General features: G+C 41.1%; 1 long non-coding RNA gene across 1 annotated transcript; it reads right to left on the bottom strand.

Moving 5' to 3' along the window:
- Positions 1–700: 700 nt before the first annotated feature.
- Positions 701–16,138, bottom strand: LOC116858984. The gene is made up of 3 exons (XR_004381056.1): positions 15,944–16,138; positions 7,281–7,393; positions 701–1,100 (listed from the first exon to the last, which is right to left on the bottom strand). It is a non-coding gene; the product is annotated as an uncharacterized LOC116858984 (long non-coding RNA).
- Positions 16,139–21,506: the final 5,368 nt, after the last annotated feature.

Below are 21,506 nucleotides of genomic sequence, written 5' to 3'. Positions count from 1 at the left end.
CTAAGCAATATATGAATTGGATTTTAATAAATCAAATCATGAAAAAGCTTGTAGATTAAAAGTAAGTGTCTCTCCCACCCCAACCAGCTTTTTCTCTCTTAAAAACCCACATTTTTTTCTCCACATAAATAACTGTATGGCATCCTCATTTCTACGCCTTGCTTTTCCACTTCTTAATCATATATTTGGAGATTTTTTTCAGTATCAATATACATAGATTCACTTTTTTTTTTAGTAGCTGCGGAGTATTCTGTTTTAGGAATGTACGATAATTTATTTAATCTGTCCCTTATTTATAAGATTATAGGCTATTTCTAGACTTTTGCTACTATAAATCATTATGCAGTGAATATTCTTGTAGATACAGTTTTGCTCACATATACTAATTTATTGAGAAATGCTGTGCCAAACTGCTCTCCACTGAGGTTACATTGAAATAAATCTTTAAAAACAAATGTACCATTTTCCTAAACTGAAAACGCTTAAAATTTAGCACTGTTGTTTCAGTCTGCAAACAATTCTATATCCATTTTCTTCAAGTTTGCAGCTGACCATATTTTTATGTGAGGGCAATTTATGATTGGTTGTTAAATATTTTGCAAACAACTTATTTTATTAAAAAACAACTTACTTTATTAAAAAAATAAAATATTGTTCAAGCTTGCACATTTTGATGACAAATTTGGGGGAAATGATCAGAATTAGGATGAGTCCTCGGAATGTATTTGCCTTATCCTTTGGGAATTTGGCCAGTCCCTTGTTTCATCATCCATTTTTATGTTTATATATTTTAGAACTTTCAATATATTCTGCAGACAGGAGAGTTGCTTGACAATGTTTTCCTCTTTGGGAAGGCTCAGAATGGCTGCTTCACCCACACCCCTTTTTGGAGTTTCCTCTCTCCACACCATCCCTGTCATCCTGGCCTCAGCTGTTTTCATGGAGGCTGAACATTAACCTTAAGCCTACCTGAGGTGAGACAGTGGCCTTTGAAGACTCTTGAATCAGCAGCTTCATCAACAGCAGTGTCCTCATCAGTTCTCACTCAGGGAGGTCAAATGGAGGACTCCCAAAAGGCGTCATCAAGAGTAGCAGGAACTCTAGAAACAAAGAAGGTAGATAAGTTTCTGAGCACTGGAGGGATGAGTTGAGGTTGAGGGGGAGCCCAGTCATAGGGTCACTGGGGCCCTGACATCTGAATAACTCTTCAGTCTCTGTTGGCCTAGCTGGGCAGCTCAAGGTTTTTTTTCCTGTCATCCTTAATGTACTCAGTAAATAGAGTAACTTCAGCATAATTTAAGCTCCATGGAAATAAGTGACTCAGTATTCTTAGCAAACTGTAAAACAGAAGCACATTTAGTCATTCAACAAATGGCGGTCGAGGGCCTTGTATGTGCAGTGTACTGGGGCACAGTGATCAAGACAGGACAAGATCTCTGCTGCCATGGAACTTAGAGTTCTGTGAAAAGGGCAGAAAAAAATGAATAAGAAATACAGCAGAGAGGGGTAAGTGCGACGCAAAGTAGAAGGTGTTGATGGGATAGTACCCTGATGACTATTTTGGTATTGAGGATCAGGTAAATCTCCCTGAAGAAGTTACCCCTAAGCTGAGACCCAAATGACAAGAGCAATCCATTTGAGAGCTAGGGGAAGAAAAACCAGCTAACAGAAAAGCCCTGAGGTAATAATGTGTATATTGGAGGAACAGAATGACAGTTCAGTAAGGGAGAAGCTTGTGTCACAAAAGTTAGAAAGGCAGGCTGGTACTAGATTGTATAGAGCTTTGCATGCCCCAGTGTATTCTATCTAGAGTTCTGTCTAGAATATTCCAAGGATATTCTAACTTGATAAGAGCCATAATGATTATAACCAAGGGCTGATATGATATGATACATGGTTTTAAAAGTTCATTCTGTAGTGCATTGCTAGGGCGGGAGTGTAATAGTGAAGGCAGCTAAAACAGTAGTCTGGTGCAAAACAATGGTGTCCTAGGGTTGGGTGGTTGCAGTGCAGGTGGAGAAGCATTTAGAATCTGGGATGTGCTTCCCAGTGAAAATCCTTAGGACCTACTGATGGATTAGCTGAGAGGGATGAGTTATGAATGAAAAAAATCAGGAGAAAAAACACATTAAACTCTAAATTTTCCTGAGCACTTTAAATGAAAGAATGTCATTTTCCTTTTCATTTCATCACCAAGTTCCTCTGAGAACCCGGTAGCAAAGGTAATGAACCCACCACTGTTAAGCAGTATTTTCCTAATCTTGGCTTTCTGAGTCACAAAGAAAGATTCAAATATGTTGAGTATGGGGCAACCCTGGGATCATGACCAGTGGTTTAACTGACTGAGCCACCCAGGTGCCCCCATCAGGTTTCTTGCTCAGCAGGGAGCCTGCTGCATCCTCTCCTCCCCACTCGTGCTCTCTCTTGTTATCTCTACCTCTCTCTCTCAAATGAATAAATAAAATATTTTTAAAAATATGTTGAGGGATGCCTGGGTGGCTCAGTTGTTTAAGCAGCTGCCTTTGGCTCAGGTCATGATCCCAGTGTCCTGGGATCGAGTCTCACATCAGGCTTCTTGCTCGGCAGGGAGCCGGCTTCTCCCTCTGCCTCTGTCTGCCAGTGCTTACTTTCTCTCTGACAAATAAATAAATAAAATCTTTAAAAAAAAAATATATATATATATATATATATATATATAGAGAGAGAGAGAGAGAGAGAGTATATTTCAGTTTAGAAAGTACTTTATGACCTGTCAGGTATCTGGAAATTTCTATTCCATGTAACCTATATCCCATGGAGTCTGAAATGATAGAGGTTGTAACTAGTGAAATAGGAGTTGGTTCCTGAAGGTCTAAGGCAAATCTAGGGGCATTTCCATAACTAGGATAACATGAGTTCCTCTCTTCCATTGTACTATACTGGCTTAATTTTGTGTTACCGCCTCTCCTACAGCCTCTGAGGAGAATATGAGACAAGGCCCAAGTGCATTTGTTCACCACATTTACGTGTATTTGGTAGTGTTGAATGAGTAAGTGAGCAAGCAAATGAATGAAAAAATGAATGAATGAGTGAATGAATGAATGAATTCTGGGTACCTGTCCCTTAGCTGGCTCTTTCCTTGAATAACAGAAGTTGTCTAACCCCACCCTGTCTTCTTGGTTAGTCTAAGACTGGCTTTTTGCCATAAATAGTTTTTCAGGCTGTTGGTTGTATATCTGGGTTTGTATATATTTCATCCCTATTCTGACCATCCCTTTTATTTAACTACACTACTTTTTTCTGCCTATATTATCATGGATGGCTATGTAAGATGGATATCCCCATAGGATGTTCGAAAATTCTATGTTAAGATAGGGGAAGGTTTGTTCTCAGAAACTTTTCAGGTTCTATCATCACTGATATATTGGGATGGGGAATGTACCAGTCTACTTCTGATGCTAAGGCTCCACAAAGTGTCCTTTCAGCTTCAGACTTGATCAGAAGCCATTATGTTCTGTCTATTTGGGGACCTAGATATTATATTTTAAAATAGCTTCCCAGAGAGCAATTCAGAGGAGAGTACAATGAATCATTTAAGTACTAAATATTGACTATTTCTACAATGAAAAAGTACAGAGAGTTCCCTTTATGTTTATCCTTGTATTGCAAATTGCCACAACCTGGTCAAAAAATTCTCTCTGTGGTAGAAGGATATCTGCCAATAAATGAGTCTGTTGAAAGGCCCACACCAAACCCAGCACCGCAGGCCAACCCTGACCACAGCTGAGTGGTGTGAAGAGGGCTGACAGCCGCACAGTCACCACCCAGGCTGGAGAGGAAGGCAGTGTGAAGTGTTAATGGAAAAATCCAACTTCCTTCTCTTCCAGTGAAGATGAGCAAAACCAAAATGGAACTTTCCCTCGTAAGTTTTAAAAGACAACTCTCATTTCGGAGTGGAAATATTGACTAGGGGTTTGCACTTCTGTGTCTTTTTACATATTTCTTTCTGTAGAAGAAATGTCTCTTGACAAGCTCAGGTTTGCTTGGTAATAATTATTTGTCGTTTTATGTGAGGAGTTCAGTTAGTTCCTGTGTAGGTTTCATACAGCTGCCCTAACAGTGTACCCTACACCAAGTGGCTTAAGCAACAGCAATCTGTTGTCTCACAGTTCTGGAGGCTAGAAATCTAATAGTAAGATATATTGCAGGGTTAGTTCCTTCTGAGAACTGAGAGAGAAATCTATGTCATGCTCTTGCCAGCTTTTGGTGGTTTGCTGGCAATCTTGGACATTGCTTGGATTCTAGATGTAGCACCCTAATCTCTGCCTTCATCTTCACATGGCATTTCCTTGTGTGCTTGTCTCTGTGTCCGAATTTGACCTGTAATAAAGACATTGTCAGATTTGGGCCCTTATGACCTCGTCTTAACTAATGACATCTGCAGTGATCCTACTTCCAAATAAGGTCACATTCAGTGCTGGGGGTTAAGACTGCGACATAAGAATTCTGAGGAGACATAATTCAGACCATAACAGTCATCAACTATTGCGCTGCACCATTCTGAAGATCTGGGTCTGTCATATGACCTCTGAGCTCAAGCATGGCAGCTTAAACTGTGTAAACACTCAACAAATTATGATCAAATGCCTTAGAATTGTGGTACAAGATCCCTTCAATAGATTTCTGTGACTTAGAGCCAGAATATACTATGAAAAGTATTGCTACAACTGAGTTTCCTTTTTGAAGCCAAGGCCTTGGATTTGTACAACTCCTGGTTGATTCTAAAAATCTCAGATTCTACTGAATATGTATTTCCCCTGTAGGACTGCCTTTGCAGTATCCCATAGGTTTTGGACCAATGTGTCTTCATTCTCATTGGTTTCCATGAATTGTTTATGTTCTTCCTTGACTTCCTGGTTGATCCAAACATTCTTGAGCAGGATGGTCTTTAGCTTCCAAGTGTTTGAATTCCTTCCAAACTTTTTCTTGTGGCTGAGTTCCACTTTCAAAGCATTGTGGTCTGAGAATATGCAGGGAAAAATCTCAATCTTTTGGTATCGGTTGAGCCCTGAGTTGTGACCCAGTATGTGGTCTATTCTGGAGAAAGTTCCATTGCACATGAGAAGAATGAGTATTCTGTTGTTTTAGGGTGGAATGTTCTGTATATATCTATGAGGTCCATCTGGTCCAATGTGTCATTCAAAGCTCTTGTTTCTTTGTTGATTTTCTGCTTAGATGATCTGTCTGTTACTGAGAGTGGCATGTTAAGATCCCTACAATTAATGTATTCATATCAATATAACTCTTTATTTTGATTAACAGTTAGCTTGTGCAGTTGGCTCATGTAATTTTGTAGTTGGCCCCATGCTGGGGGCATAAATATTTACATGTTAGATCTTCTGAGAGGATGTGGAGAAAGGAGAACTCTCTTACACTGTTGGTGGGAATGCAAGTTTGTGCAGCCACTTCAGAAAACAGTGCAGAGATTCCTTAAAAAATTACAAATAGATCTACTCTATGACCAGGCAATTGCACTACTGGGTATTTACCCCAAAGATACAGATGTAGTGAAAAGAAGGGCCATATGTATCCCAATGTTCATAGCAGCAATGGCCACAATCACCAGACTGCGGAAAGAACCATGATGCCCTTCAACACATGAATGGATAAAGAAGATATGCTCGATATGTACAATGGAATAATATGTCTCCATCAGAAAGGATGAATACCCAACTTTTGTATCATCCTGGATGGGACTGGGAAGAGATTATGCTGAGTAAAATAAGTTAAGCAGAGAGAGTCAATTATCATATGGTTTTGCTTACTTGTGGAGCATAAGGAATAACACGGAGGACTTAGGAGAAGGAAAGGAAAAGTGAACTGGGATAAATTGAGAGGAAGATGAAGCATGAGAGACTATGGACGCTGAGAAACAAACTGAGGGTTTTGGAAAGGAGGGGAGTAGGGGGATAGGTTAGCCCGGTGCTGGGTATTAAGGAGGGCATGTATTGTATAGAGCACTAGGTGTGATGCATAAACAATGAATCTTGGAACACTGAAAAAAAAAAAAATCAAAACTTTGATGCTAGGAATTAATGTACTTCTGAGGACAATTCCAAGGGGGCTGGTCCCCAAATGGTCATGACAGTGACCCACACAGAGAAAATGAGGGAGGGAAAAATAGATTTAATTATACAAACTATCTTGTATTTGTCTAAAAAAATGTACACACATTAAAAAAAATTCAGATTCTAAACAAATCTCCATTTTCTAATGGAAATAAAGTAGGACCAAATAATTCCAAAGAGCAATGTAGGAAAAAAACAAACAAACCCAGAATGAAGTAGGTTGTAACCAGCTGGGAAAATCTTTTGGAGATTATGGAGAACTAGAACATCTCTGATGTCTACCAGCTTTAACTTGATGTAACACAGACACGGTAAATTGATAGAGGAGATTGAAAGAATAACTAAAGCAAAAAGGAAAAGCCCAACAATTAGGTTTGTTAATGTGCAAACACTCTATGGCCATTAAGGATGTCTAGTATGAATCTAGTAGAAACAATTCCTTGGGTTAAAATCAAGGTAATACCTCTTAATCTGCCTTCCCACATGGGAGAGGTTGGTGCTACTGAGCAGACTCTGTCAAGATGGGGATTGCAGGTTTGATTCTACCAGGTCATCAACAGAAAAAAGAGTAATGAAATTTGACCAGTAGGCCACATTGTAACTTTCATAGACCCTCGTACCTTTGTCTTTGTAGGAACCTCCCTCCAAAATAAAAGCAAAAATTATATTTCATGACTATGTTGGTATAAAGATTAACATGTTACTAGCACGTATTAAAACAGGATTTTTTTTTTTTTTACCTCAGAAATCATTTTTTTCCTTCTCATTTTAAAAGCAACTAAAACATTTCTGTGGCTCCTAAAAGCATTTTCAGCCCTAGTCACTGTGCCCACTGTAACTAAGAGACAAGTCCATCCTGCCTAAAAAAACAGTTGGGCCTCTAGTAAGATGGGCCTTGGACCTCAATCCAGGTGTATGATGTACGTGGTGGCAGAAAAATGAAGGATGTGGGTGGCTTCTCATAACCTCATGCATGGGGCGGGCAGTGAAGACAAAGGTGTAGTCTGTTTCCTGCTTGTGAGGCAAAGTAGCCTCTCCCACTAGTAAGTGAGGTGTGGGGGAGCAGTGTACTCCCCCCAACTCCATTAGCGTAAGAGTGAGGCCCATTCCCATCCACTTCTGTAAGCCTTAGGATTAGTCTTCATTCCTCCTGTTCTGCTATCCCACTCCTACCTTCTCCATCTGTGAATGAGACAAGCAGCAGAGGCAGCCCGGCAGGTCAGGTGACTATCAGTAGCAGGGACATTGAGAAACGAAGGTTCTCCTGGAATCTTTCAAAAGGTATCCTGGGGGGAGAGTGGAAAGGGAAAGGGAAGATGAATACCATTTGTGAAGATTAATCTCTTCTAATCCCCTTGCTGTATGTACATTTTACATTTGCTGTCATGTTTAATTCTAAGGACAATACTGCCCTGCCTGGCAGCGTCCTCATGGCCTCCTGTACAGAAGAAGGAAAGAGGCTGTTAAGGGCCAGAGTCTAGATTTGAGGTTAGGTTTTCTAAGCTCTCATATCTAGATGTGGTATTTTGCTGTCTAAATTTTAGGTGACAGATCAGTTCAAGAAAATTTATAATGGAGGTCAGATAGTGCAAGGAAAAGGAAACATGTTTTTAAAATCCATCAAAATCCTTGAGGAGAACATAGGCAGTAACCTCTTCAACATCGGCCACAGCAACTTCTTTCAAAACACGTCTCCAAAGACAAGAGAAACAAAAGTGAAAATGAACTTGTGGGACTTCATCAAGATAAAACTTATGCACTGCAAAGGCAATAGACAACAAAACAAAGAGACAACCCATGGAAACTTTGCAAATGACACTAGAGATAAAGGGCTGGTATCCAAGATCAATAAAGAACTTCTTAAACTCAACACCCCCCAAAAAAATAACCAAGTAAAAAAAAGGTCAGAAGACATGAACAGACACTTCTCCAAAGAAGACATACAGATGGCTAACAGACGCATGAAAAAATATTCAACATCATTAGCCATCAGGGAAAGTCAAATCAAAACCACATTGAGATACCACCTTACACCAGATAGAATGGCAAACATTGATAAGACAAGAAACAAGAAATGTTGAAGAGACTGTGGAGAGAGGGGAGAATGATCTTACACTGTTGGTGGGAATGCAAGTTGGTGCAGCCACTTCAGAAAAACAGTGTGGAGGCTCTTCAAAAAATTAAAATAGAGCTACCTGATGACCTGGCAATTGGACTATTGGGTATTTACCCCAAAGATACCGAGGTAGTGAAAAGAAGGGCCATATGTACCCCAGTGTTAAGCAGCAATGTCTACAGTCACCAAATTGTGGAAAAAGCCGAGATGCCCTTCAACAGATGAATGGCTAAAGAAGATGTGGTCCATATACACAAGGGAATGTTACGCAGCCATCAGAAAGGATGAATACCCAACTGTTTTATCAGCATGGATGGGACTGGCAGAGATTTGCTAAGTGAAATAAGCCAAGCAGAGAAAGTCAATGATCATATGGTTTCACTTATTTGTGGAGTATAAGGAATAGCATGGAGGACATTAGAGGAAAGAAGGGAAGAAATGAAGGGGAGAATATCAGAGGAGAAGACAAACCATCAGAGACTCTAGACTCTGGGAAACCAACTGAGGGTTTCAGAGGAGAGGGGGGTGGGGGGGATCGGTGAGCCTGGTGATGGGTATTGAGGAGGGCACATATTGCATGGAGCACTGGGTGTTATATACAAACAATGATTCATGGAACACTACATCAAAAACTAATGATGTACTGTATGGTGACTGACATAATTTTTAAAATTATTAAAAAAGAAAAAGATAAACTCCCATGCACAAGAAGGTGGCTTTTGCAGATTGACTCAGAAGATTCAAGTATTACTCTGTGTATCTCTGCAGGTTCATTCATTTTACCCACAATCTACCAACAGCTCCTTTGTGACATGCCATTAACACCTAGTAGAAATTCAGCAGTGCCTGTGGGTCTGGTGATTGTCCTAACTTATTCTGCACTAATAGCTGGATTAAGAAAAAGCCCTAGTTTCCACTGCTGGACTGTGATCCTCTTTAAATTTTTATTTAAATACCAATATCTTTGCTTCAGAAAACCTGCTCTGATATTTAACATAGCCTTAACATACCAAATACTTAAATATATTGCCTGGCTGTATGAACTTAATTAAGATCTCCTTGAGTGCATCACTTCCTTTGTTATAAAAATGGGGAAAAAAAAAAAGCCCTCAGAAATCCTCTTTTCTCCAATATTCTATTTGTCTGTTATTTATCCCTCAAAACACTGGGTGCTAGATAGACCTGCGTTGATACCGTGATTAACTGGCTACTAAGCACAGAGTTACTGCATGTAATTTGGTCAATTTTTCATTATTTGGTTTTCTTTGTAAATAGCTTTAGTACTTTTTTTTCCCCCCTGGAGATTCTTTTTTTTTTTTTTTTTCTTTTCTTTTCAGCGTAATAGTATTCATTGTTTTTGCACCACACCCAGTGCTCCATGCAATACGTGCCCTGTTAAAGACTTCCTTCCAAGCTCTTTTTCTTTCTTTCAACACTGTTAAGTTAAATGATTTGCCTTGGTGTAAGATGTGGGTTGCCGATGCCCCTTTCTCCCAACCCCCCCTTTTTCTTATCATAAAACACAATTTCCTTATTCTAGTTTAAGGTGAAAGGACCCTTAAGAGCTCTGTAAAGTATTTCATTTTCCTTAAAAGTGAGGTAGTTCAAGATATGCAGATACTTGCCAGCATAGGTCTCAACAGGAAAGAATTTTAAAATTAATCTGTGAGGGACACCTGGGTGGCTCAGTTGGTTAAGCGTCTGCCTTCTGCTCAGGTCATGTTGCAGGGTCTTGGGATTGAGCCCCGCATCTGGCTCCTTGCTCGATGGGTAACCCGTTTCTCCCTCTCCCTGCCAACCCCCTTGCTTGTGTGCTCTTTCTGACAAATAAATAAATAAAATCTTTTAAAAAAATTAACCTGTGAAATAATCCCCAAATGCAAAAAATACCATACGGAAGGGAGAGGATAGTCTCAACATTGTACAGGTGTGTTCTCTCCATCCTGACCTTCAGAGACCATCCTGTGACTCATATGCCTTCTTCCCCTCACTTCTATAACCTGACTTGTCACAGTTGCTCATTTGAAGTTCCTTGCCCAACTCAGGCAGAGCTCATTAGACACCCTGAAAGTGTTAGACAACCACTCTGACATTATCCCTGGGTTGCTTTCAACTTATCAGCCCAAGTCAGTTGTACAAATATTTCTGCAAGTACAGTAAACTGCCATGTGGTGTTTCATATCTTTTTGACTTAAAAGATTTTCTTTAGCATCAATAACAGATCTGGCCTTTTCTCTAAAATGGGATTACATATATAGTATAGCATAATATAAAATCGTGGTATAATAATTTATAATAAAAACTACATATTTGGTCTTCATCCTATTTCTGGTGCAGAGCTCCTAAAACCCTTGGGCCTGCCTAAGCAATAACAATACAGTAGTGCATCTTTGAAAGTTGGCGGGAGAGTAGATCCTAAAAATTCCCATCACAGAGAACTTTGTAACTATATGATGAGATGGATGTCAACAAAACTTATTATAGTAATCACTTCCCTACATTATATATGTGTATGTGTGTTATGAATCATTGTGTTGTGCACCTTAAACTAGTACAATATTATATGTCAATGATATTTCAATAAAATTGGAAAGAAATTTTTAGGAAGAGCAATGGGAGCATCTTTTGTTATAATATTTGGTTTCTTGTTCTTGATGCCTGAAATAGCTACAGGGAATAAAGGTGAAAGGAATGTCTTATTACTCATCACAAACCCCTTTCCTCCACATTTGAGTTTGTATTGGAGAAGTGACTTGGAAAGCCCCCAAGGATGGCGCTGATTGCTGGGGGAACCAACCACGATGAGACAGTTGGTACTTTAAAGCCCACCCCTCAACCTCTGGGGAGATGTGAGAGGTTGAAGCTTGACTCAATCAAATAATGGCCAGCAATTTAACCACCCATGCCTATGTAATGAAGCTTTCATAAAACCCCAGAAGGATGGGGTTGGGAGAGCTTGTGGGTTGGTGAACATGTGGAGGTCCTGGGAGAGTGGGGCACCAAGGGAGGGCATGGAAGCTCCACACCCCTTTCTACATACTTTGCCTTATGCATCTCTTCCATCAGGTGTTCCCGAATTCATTCTTTTATAATAGTGAATATGTGATAGGAACATAAATAGATATTCACTTAGATCTATAGATATTTTCAATTACTATGCAAATCTAACTTTGGTTTCCATTTTGGACTAGCCCTAGCTTGCCTGAGCTCTCTTGGGATGCAGGCCAGGTTGGACCAAAGCTGACTGCCCAGGCCTCCATAGGGCCAGGTAATCCATTAGAATTATAATCATAGGGGCGCCTGGGTGGCTCAGTGGGTTAAAACCTCTGCCTTCGGCTCAGGTCACGATCTCAGGGTCCTGGGATCGAGCCCCACATTGGGCTCTCTGCTTGGCAGGGAGCCTGCTTCCTCCTCTCTCTCTCTCTCTCTCTCTCTCTGCCTGCCTCTCTGCCTACTTGTGATCCTGCTCTCTGTCAAATAAATAAAATCTTTTAAAAAAAGGAATTATAATCATAGATGAAGGTTATGAATATAGTATTAGTGGATATATACTAGGCTAGTAATTTTCATCTTATTTAATGTCACAACTCAACCTATTTTGATTTGACTTTTGGACACTGTCTTAACTCCTCCACTTTACCCCGTATAATATGTGATAGACCCTCTTTTAATTAAAATGAATTAAAACTGTTTCCTGAGAATTTCATGAATTCTCATTTAAGGTCATTAAGAATCCATTTAATTTCTCCAAATCTTGGAATGTTAGTGTCAACTTTGTATTTATCCATGATGGCATGAGCGTCTGAAAACTTAGTTCACAGGATAAGTTAGAAACCTTTCCCAACAGTTGGTTAGAAATTGATCAGCAGGAAGTCAGGGTTGCGTGCTGGATTTGTCCTACTCCTCACTCTGTCAAGCCCACTTGGTTGCTTCTCTGTGCCACCCTTCCCAGCTAACTCCCTTCAGGTTTTCTAACTCCCTTGAAAGGAAGGGTGTGTTGTTCCAGGTTTCAGGTATGAGGATCACTTAGTCCCAGCATCCTAGTGGATCACCTACATTAACCAATCCCTTCAAGTTCCTCACTTATTTTTCCCCTTTCTTTTTAGAATGAGTACCTAATCAAATACAGTTGACTCTTGAACAATGCAGGGATTAGGGGCACAGACTCCCACCCGCCATTCAGCCAAAACTTTTGACTCCCCCAAAACTTAACTACTAGTAGACTGCTGTTGACCTTTGGAAGCACTTTCAATAATGTTAAGAGTCCATTAACACATATTTTAAATGTTATGTGTATTATATACTATATTCGTCAAATAAAGCAAGGTAGAGAAAAGTAAATGTTATTAAGAATCAGAAGAGAAAATACATTTACCACAAGTGCAGTGTATTGATGAAAAAAAAAATCCACATGTAAATGGTCCTGCATGGCTCAAGCCTGTGTTGTTAAGGAGTTGACTGTAATCCTTCATTATTTTATGGTATGTAGATTTCTTGAAAGTATGTGTGTTTTGAATGTAGATGAACATTTATAAAGAAACTTTTAAAAATCAGGCAAATTTGGAGGACATGAGAGAAAACACCTGTGCTAACTGAATTGGGAAACCTTGAAACTAAGAGAGTCATCTGCCTGCAGCAAAAGATAGATTGAATTTTTCCCCAAAGCAATGATTTTTATGAAAAGCAGACCTTTCAGAAAATGATGGGAGCTCTAGATATGTTTCACTTGTCTCCCTGTTTCCATTTAGGCCTGGACATATGTGTTAGGTCTTTTCAGTGTGTTAGGTCTGGACATATAGACTTACCTTTTTTCATAAATAAATTAATAGATATTTAAACACTCCAGGTTGATTCCCTTCAAAGATTGTTTAACTTAGCCCATCTATAGGTGCTAAGTCATTATTTCATTGCATTCTTTTAGTGTTTTGAGAGTTTTTGGTTGTTGTTTTTAATGAAGACACAGAAGGTTTGAGCCTCTCTAGAAAAGAGGAGGACTCCTTTCCCTGGGATATATGTGGGGGCCTGAGTTTAAATATTCGCTTCTCTCTCAGTGTCACAGTTTGAGAATATGTTTGCTCTCTGGGCACCGTAATAGGATGGCACCCCCATCTGTGATCCACTCTACCCTGTGAGGACCAAAGTGTAGCTAATGAGAATCAAACTAATGAAAAACAGGATTTTGGTGTTGCTGGAATATGGAGAAAAAATGTGGAGTCTAAAAAGAATATTTCTCCCAGCCAAGACAGCATTGAAGAAACTCGTTATTTTCCATCTGCCTATTTCTTATTCTCAGGGTGAAGTGAAAGCAAAGTTTTAAGACTTTTTTCCCCACTGCAAAATAAATAGACTTCAGAAAAAGCCCATCTAGAGAGTAAGGCAATTAAGAACTCTCTAGCTGTGAGGATCCAGCCCCAGCTCGACTTACAGCAACGATTTCATTGCTTTGCATCAAGATGTGCTTGAGAATCAACCTGCTCTGATCAGCCAACGTGCTGAGGGGCATGACATGTTAATAAATAAATAAATTTTCAAGCCGTCGTAAAATGGCCTTTGTAATTATAAACATGGGAAACTTTCTGATTTGCAAGTGGATGGTAAGTGGCTCAGTAACACAAGGTCTGAGCAGTTGGTGTGCTTTGAGATTGGAAGACCTCCGGAAAATTAAATCGACCGAAAGACCATCGCCATTTGTTTCAGAGGCCTGACGTCTCTTGAAATCTTTTTCAGCTCGCTAGTTTGGAAATACGGAGAGGTTTGAACTCATTTTATGCAAGAAGCGTGTGTAGGCTACTGTCTAATATCATGGCAACTTAAGCAATTTTTTGAGCCAAAACCACTCTTTAGAAAGCTTAACTTCTACTTTAAAAAGATATGTGAAAGGTATTTATACCTGTCTTAATATATGGTACCCAGGAAATTAGTAATTGCTAGTTAGTTTATTTAGATTCATTAAGTGTTTACTCAGTGGCTCTATGAGCCTAGTCCCAGGCTATGTACTTTAAAAAAATTCACATTACATATGTTGCCCTACCTATGCTTCCTGGGAAGCAAGATTATGGACATAGTTTGATATGAAAACACTTGTTTTCAAAGCACCAGATAGGGATGACTGGGTGGCTCAGTCGGATAAGTGTCTGCCTTAGGCTCAAGTCCTGGATCCTGGGATCAAGTCCTGTATCAGCCTCCTTGTTCAGCGAGGAGCCTGCTTTTCCCTCTGCCTACCACTCCCCCTGCTTGTGCATGCACTCTCTTTCTCTCTCTCTCTGTAAAATCGATAAATAAAATCTTAAAATATATATATTTTAAGAAATTAAAATAAAAAATAAAAGCACTAGGCAGCCTGCATTAAAGTCCCAAATTGATTTTGATCAAGTTCTAAAATGTGATATAGACAAAGCAATAGAGATAGTTAGCAGTCGACAGGTTTGTGTTACAAGAAAGTATTTAGGTAGGCAGTATAGATGATTTAAGAATATTTATAGGCCCAGGAAAGATTGCTAGAACTTAGGTAGCTATAGACAGCTGGAACAGAAATACATGGTTTATAGCGGAGAAGAACCACCAGTGAATTTATAAATTATATCCCTGCCTACATTTTACAAATCATGCATGGATCACACATTCGTCATTAGTGAGGTTAACGAATCACTTAGTATCTCTCAATGATTTGTAAATAGTAGACTATGCCTTCCTGGATATGTATATTATCCTCGTGGTTGGCTCGCTCACTAAGCAGCTGTTTTTCTCACCACGGGCTCTTAACACATGTAGGTGACATTACCTGCTAGATCATAATGCGAGCTCTCTGGATACTTGGGCAGGATCAGCTATGTAATTTGTGAGGCCCAGAGCAAAATGAAAGTGGGGTCTTCCTGTTCAAAAATTATCACCAAGAATTTCAGGGTAGTGATAGCAGAGCACTAAACTAAGCCCGAGGCCTTCTTACTAAGAGGCCTTATGTGTGTGCATGAGTCCCACACCCGTGAAGCCAGACCTGTCCATGGGGACAGGCAGATGAGTGTGTGTTTCAGGCAGAACTTTCCAGTCTAGGCAAAGTCCAGTGATGTGCTGATCATGGGTGAGACACCAGTTAATGGTCATGAATCCTGACATAGATATATCGAGTTACAACATATATATAATAACTTTGTATAATATTTATCTGACATTATAGTCAGACCGATATGTATATAAATAAATATGTAAAAGAGAGTTCTGGAAAATTTTGGTATGATAGCCTTGGGCAAATTTACTAGAAGAAGATCAATTGTCACTATCCATAAATGATACTATCCATCATGTTACGCATCGTTCAACAAATATTCTCTCGGCACCTACTCTGTGCCAGATGATCTCTGTGGTGTAAGGATACAACGGAGAATAAAATAAACATAATCGCTGCTCTCAGAGAGCTTTTATACTATTGAATTTCTGAAATTTTGACTAATTTGCTCAGGCTTTACTTTGTATTTTTGCTTTCATGTTGAAACCCCTGGTTTTCTGGCTTTATTAAGACCAGAAGCTATTCTTGTCACTATTTAGAACTGAGTAGAACCAGGACTCCCTGGTTTAAAAGAATGCACGGAAAGTCTGCCCTTGAGAGGTTTCCAAGCTGAGGACACTCCTAGGAGCTCTTCCCATGAGGCCAAAAGGCTCATTTACTTACAGCAATTCGTGGGAAAGAAGACAGCCCCCTTATCTTTGGTCAGAGGACGCTTACCAGAATCCTGAGTGACAAAGGATTGCCCTGAGAGTCAACAGCATCCATCTTCCGGAAATCCAACAGCATCCATCTTCCAGAAATCCACAACCCTTGCTTTTCACCCTTTCAAAGAATTTACTGGTCTGGTTTGGCCTTTCTGTGCCACATTCCATTCCAGAACCCCAGCTAAAATGTTCTCAAGGGCCAACCAGAGATTCCTCCTCCTTTCTCTGTGTTGGTACAACTTGACCGCTGCTTGACATCAAGGTCAACTGGAGATTGGGAACAGTTATGTAACTGCATTGTAAATTGAATTAGTGCTGTACACAAGCCCAGACCAAGTAACCGGGGCAGCTCCAGGCTGCAGCGTGTCCCTGGGGAGATGGCATGGGAGTAACTGCTTGCCTTTGCTGGGGAACGGGGGAGAAGAACACAACCTATCTCTCGCCAGGCCCTTCAAAGCCTGGACAGGCTGCTGCCCTGTCCCGTTGGGGGAAAGACAGAGGAATTAAGTGGGAGATGGTGTCAGTGTGGCAGGCAGGCACTGAGAGACTGCAGCATACATAGGATACATGTACTTAAAATGAGAAAACGGAATTATTTTTCATATCAGAAAAGACATCTCCCAGAGAAGAGAAATAAGCCCCTGGCAATCTTCTGTGCATGGGAGGATGGGCAAGAGAGCATATGCAGGACCATCCTCCTCCTACCAGGGATTTGTTCTGGAGAGAATGTGTGCCCACAGGTCTTAAAGGCTAGGGCTGAAACATCTTTTAATGCTTTTGATGACCTGGGACATTCTCCCCCAAAGTAAGATGTCATGTGACACAGGGGGAAAATAGTACGTGGATTTTCTTTACAGGCAAAATGAATATAGAGATAACTTTTATTTTTTTTTTTAAGATTTATTTATTTATTTTGGAGAGTTGGGGAGGGGCAACGGGAGAGGGAGAGAGTCCTCAATAGACTTCCTGCTGAGCATGGAGCCTGATGCTGGGTTCCGTGCCAGGACCCTGAGATCACGACCTGATTCAGACGCTTAACCCAGTGAGCCACCCAGGCGCCCCTACAGAGGTACCTTGCAAAAAAGAAGAAAAAAGGAAGTGGTACCATGAACTTCATGCCACAATTAGACACATAAACCTGATTAACTAAACTCTATCATTGATCTGTCATGATCTTGGTATATGCTAACATGGCCATCCTTAGAAGAAGGAGAGGAGAGGCAGAATGATGGAAAGCCGAGAGCTTGGCCTGAGTGGTCCACTAATGAGACCTGACCACAGACCTCGTACTAAGTGCTTGATGTGTGGCCAGGTTCTTAAACCCCTTCTAAGCTCCATCTTCCTCATCTGTTAAAGGGAATCCTGACAGTACCAAACTCAAAGGGCCTTTGTGAAATTATATAAAGTCTAATGAGTTAGTATTTGAAAATCAGTAGCATGAAGACTTGCTAATACTAACAACACTAGCTAATAGTTATTGGATGTACTAAGTGGTTTATAGGTATTAACCCATTTATTTTTCATAATAATCCTGTAAAAGACAGAAGTTTAGTAAATTTCCCCAGGTTGCATGCTATCTAGTAAGTGGTCGAGCCAGGAGGTGAAGGCAGCCAGTGTCTTTAGCATTCTGGTTCTAAGGTTGAATGAATGAAGGCATTTGGGCTCGTGAAGGGGCAGAAGGGGCAAGGTGGGAAAAGAAGAAGATAAGGTCCCAGGATACGTTTACTTCCCATAACTCTACAAGTTGTAAGTATGAGACTCAATTAAAATGACCCCCGAAATGGGTGAACATTAATTACATGGGCCAGTCTCCTTGACTGGTTATTCTTCTTTGAGTCCATTATAGGTTCATGACTCTCATGGATCCATCTTTAGCTCCTTCTGTTCTCTGTCTGTACGCTTTGCCTGAGTGAGCCTTGAATCCATCACGTTTCTACCTTCAAGATAGTTCCATCTGCCTACTAGCTATCTTGGCTCATCTTCTCTCCTCACGTGAGCCCTTTCCTCATGTTCATCCCTCCAACAAAGGCCTGGATATCTTTGTGACCACCCAACAGAGCCTAACCAAGTTTTCTACCAACAATGGAGGAACATCACCATTTTTGCTGATCTTCAGCAGCCCTGAAATGTTTTGGTCGTGTGGGAAATGGGGTTTCACTTCTTTAACTGGCATCTTCCTGATTCCTAAGAAGGTCAGAACCTGTCTGTCAGTTAGGTACATTTCCTTCTGCATGGACCCACTGTCCTTCAGATCTCCAGAGTGTTGGTCTTAGTTTTAGGAGACTTTTTTGGTATAATAGGGTACTAAAGATATTACTTCACAAATAATATCTACGGGTAATACTTACTGGTGATCTCTCTTTCTCTGTCAAATTAAGATAATTGTGTAACAAAGACATTTTCCAGTATATTTTAAAATTTGCTTGTATCTTTTCCCACAGCATATCTTAAAATTTTATGTATCCAAATAAGTGCTTCTCTTAATGAATCAGCCTTTTTACCTCTTCCAAACTTGTTTCCAATTCATGACTATATAACCACAATCTCCCAAATTTTCTGGTCATATTTTTATTGTTTTATTTGCACTTACTTATTTATTATTTATTTTTAAGTAGGCCCCATGCCCAGCATGGAGCCCAGTATGGACCTTGAACTCACGACCCTGAGATTGAGACCTGAGCTGAGATCAAGAGTCAGATGTTTAACTAACTGAGCGACTCAGGGGTCCCTGTATTGTTTTATTTTTAAAATTTAGATACATGATCTCTTCAATTTTTATATGTGGTATATTGTAGTTATCCCATTTTTTTCGCTTCTAGGTATTTCAGCAGCATTCATTAAGTAAATGTGACTTTTGCATGAAGTAAAATATCATCTTGGCCCTATATTAAGTTTCCATGCATACTTGGATCTATTTTCTCTTCCCTATTCAGATCCATTCTTCCACACCTCTTTGGGGGTTATTGTCATAGCTGTATATGTATAATGATATTAAGTTTTACAATCTGGCAGGGCCAGTACCCCAGAGGGATTTAGCTGCCCCTGTCTGTTTTCCACCAGAACCAGGGTCCTATAGACACACCCTCTGAGTGTATGCCAAAGTGGCAGCATTCTCTGCGTGAGCATGAGCAGACAATGGTATTCTTTTGCCTTATCCCTGGAATGGGACAAAATGACCAAAAAATAGAGAAATTTAGGAGGCCCTATTGTATCGTAGTTCAGTGCCTGAACTCTGGATCTGATTGCCAGGTTTGCATCCCCACACCAACACCCATTAGCTCTGTGCCTTGGACAAGACACAGCTCTTATCTAACCTCAATACCCCTTATTACAAAAAGAGAGTGCCTCAAAGTACTCAACTACCTGGGCTTGGAGTTAAGATTAGATGAGTTAGTACATGGGGCGCCTGGGTAGCTCAGTGGGTTAAGCCTCTGCCTTTGGCTCAGGTCATGGTCTCAGGGTCTTTGGTTCAAGCCCTGGTCTGCTCTCTGCTCAACAGGGAACCTGCTTCCACCTCTGTCTGCCTGTCTCTCTGCCTACGGGTGATCTCTCTTTCTCTGTCAAATAAATAAATGAAATCTTTAAAAAAAAAAAAAAGATGAGTTAGTACATGGAAAAGCTCTCAGCACAGCACCTGGCGATTAGCAGGTGTGCCACCAGTGTTAAGTGTTACTGTTGATTATTCTGTCACTCAAAACGCCTGGCACAGGGATACTGTAGGGAAGCAGGCAAGGACGCTGCTCTCGTGGCTCTTCCACAAACCAAGTAGGTCAACAAAAGAAGCACAGTTTGGGAAAGTGCTATGGAGAAAACAAATGGCAAGGTAATAGTGACCAAGAAAATGCCTCTCTAGGGAGGTGACAGTTCTGTGACTCCACAAGGAGCCATCAACAGGACAGGAGTCCCCAGAGCAGGGAAAGGAGGGGCAAAGTCCCTGAAGGAGAAAGGAGCTCACTGGGTTGAGGAAACAAAGTGAGAGCTGGAGTGGTTTGAGAATAGTAACAGGGGTCTTGTCTAGGCTAGAGCCAGGCTTGCCTAGTTCTGGTGAGTAGAGGAAGGCAACACCCATCTCACACAGCTCTGTTTTAATCCATTGGTTGACACTGGGCCTGAGGAGCATCCTGGAATTGAAGCCTGTTTGTTGTTGGGATTCAGGCATCAAGTGTGTTAAATAGATGGAGGTAGGCCCACCAAGAGAAGAAAATTTTGTTTATTTGAAAAAGAGAGAGTGAGAGAGAGAACACGAGTAGTGGGGAGGGGTAGAAGCAGGAGAGGGAGAAGCAGTTACCTCAGCCAGCTGGGAGCCTAATGCAGGACTTGATCCCAGGACTCGGGGACCATCACCTGAGCCAAAGGCAGATGCTTAACCTACTGAGCCACCCAAGTGCCTGGGAAGAAAATTTTTAAAAGTGAACCCAAACCAGGGGGAGGAGTCAAGATGGCAGAGAAGTAGCAGGCTGAGACTACTTCAGGTAGCGGGAGATCAGCTAGATAGCTTATCTAAAGATTGCAAACACCTACAAATCCAACGGGAGATTGAAGAGAAGAAGAACAGCAATTCTAGAAACAGAAAATCAACCACTTTCTAAAAGGTAGGACTGGCAGAGAAGTGAATCCAAAGCGACGGGAAGATAGACCGCGGGGGGAGGGGCCGGCTCCCGGCAAGCGGCGGAGCCACGGAGCACAAAATCAGGACTTTTAAAAGTCTGTTCCGCTGAGGGACATCGCTCCAGAGGCTTAACCGGGGTGAAGCCCACACGGGGCCAGTGTGGCCTCAGGTCCCGCAGGGTCACAGAAGGATCGGGGTGTCTGAGTGTCGCAGAGCTTACAGGTATTAGAACGGGGAAGCCGGCTACAGAGACGGAGCCGAGGAGTGACTCTCAGCTCGGGGTTACCTTGAACCGGTCGCAGGCTCGGTCAGCTCGGAGCGCGGCCAGAGGCCAGGGTGACGGGAGCAATTGGGCGCTGTTCTCTGAGGATGCACTGAGGAGTGGGGCCCCAGACTCTCGGCTCCTCCGGGCCGGAGACTGGGAGGCCGACATCTTCATTCCCGTCCTCCGGAACTCTACGGAAAGCGCTCAGGGAACAAAAGCTCCCGAAAGCAAACTCGAGTGGATTACTCAGCCAGGCCCCGGTAAGGGCGGTGAAACTCCGCCTGGGGCAAAGACACTTGAGAATCACTACAACAGGCCCCACCCCCAGAAGATCAACAAGAAACCCAGCCAGGACCAAGTTCACCTACGAGGAGTGCAGTTTCAATACCAAGGAGAGCAGCGGAATTCCAGAGGAGGAAAAAGCAAAGCACGGAACTCATGGCTTTCTCCCCATGATTCTTTAGACTTGCAGTTAATTTAATTTTTTTTTGCAAATTTTTTTCTCTTCTTCTGCTAAATTTTTTTAACTTTTACCCTTTTCTTTTTTAATGTTTTTTAACTAGTTTATCAAATATATATATATATTTTTTCCTTTTTATATTTTTTCATTATTGGTTTTCGTTTTTATTTGTTTCTTTTTTCTTTTTTTTTTTCTTTCTGAACCTCTTTTTATCCCCTCCCTCCCCCCCCCCCACAATTTGG

This window comes from Lontra canadensis, unplaced genomic scaffold, assembly GCF_010015895.1.
Source record: "Lontra canadensis isolate GAN:19392208 unplaced genomic scaffold, GSC_riverotter_1.0 scaffold4, whole genome shotgun sequence".
NCBI lineage: Eukaryota > Metazoa > Chordata > Mammalia > Carnivora > Mustelidae > Lontra > Lontra canadensis.
This window is presented reverse-complemented; position numbering and strand designations above follow the sequence as displayed.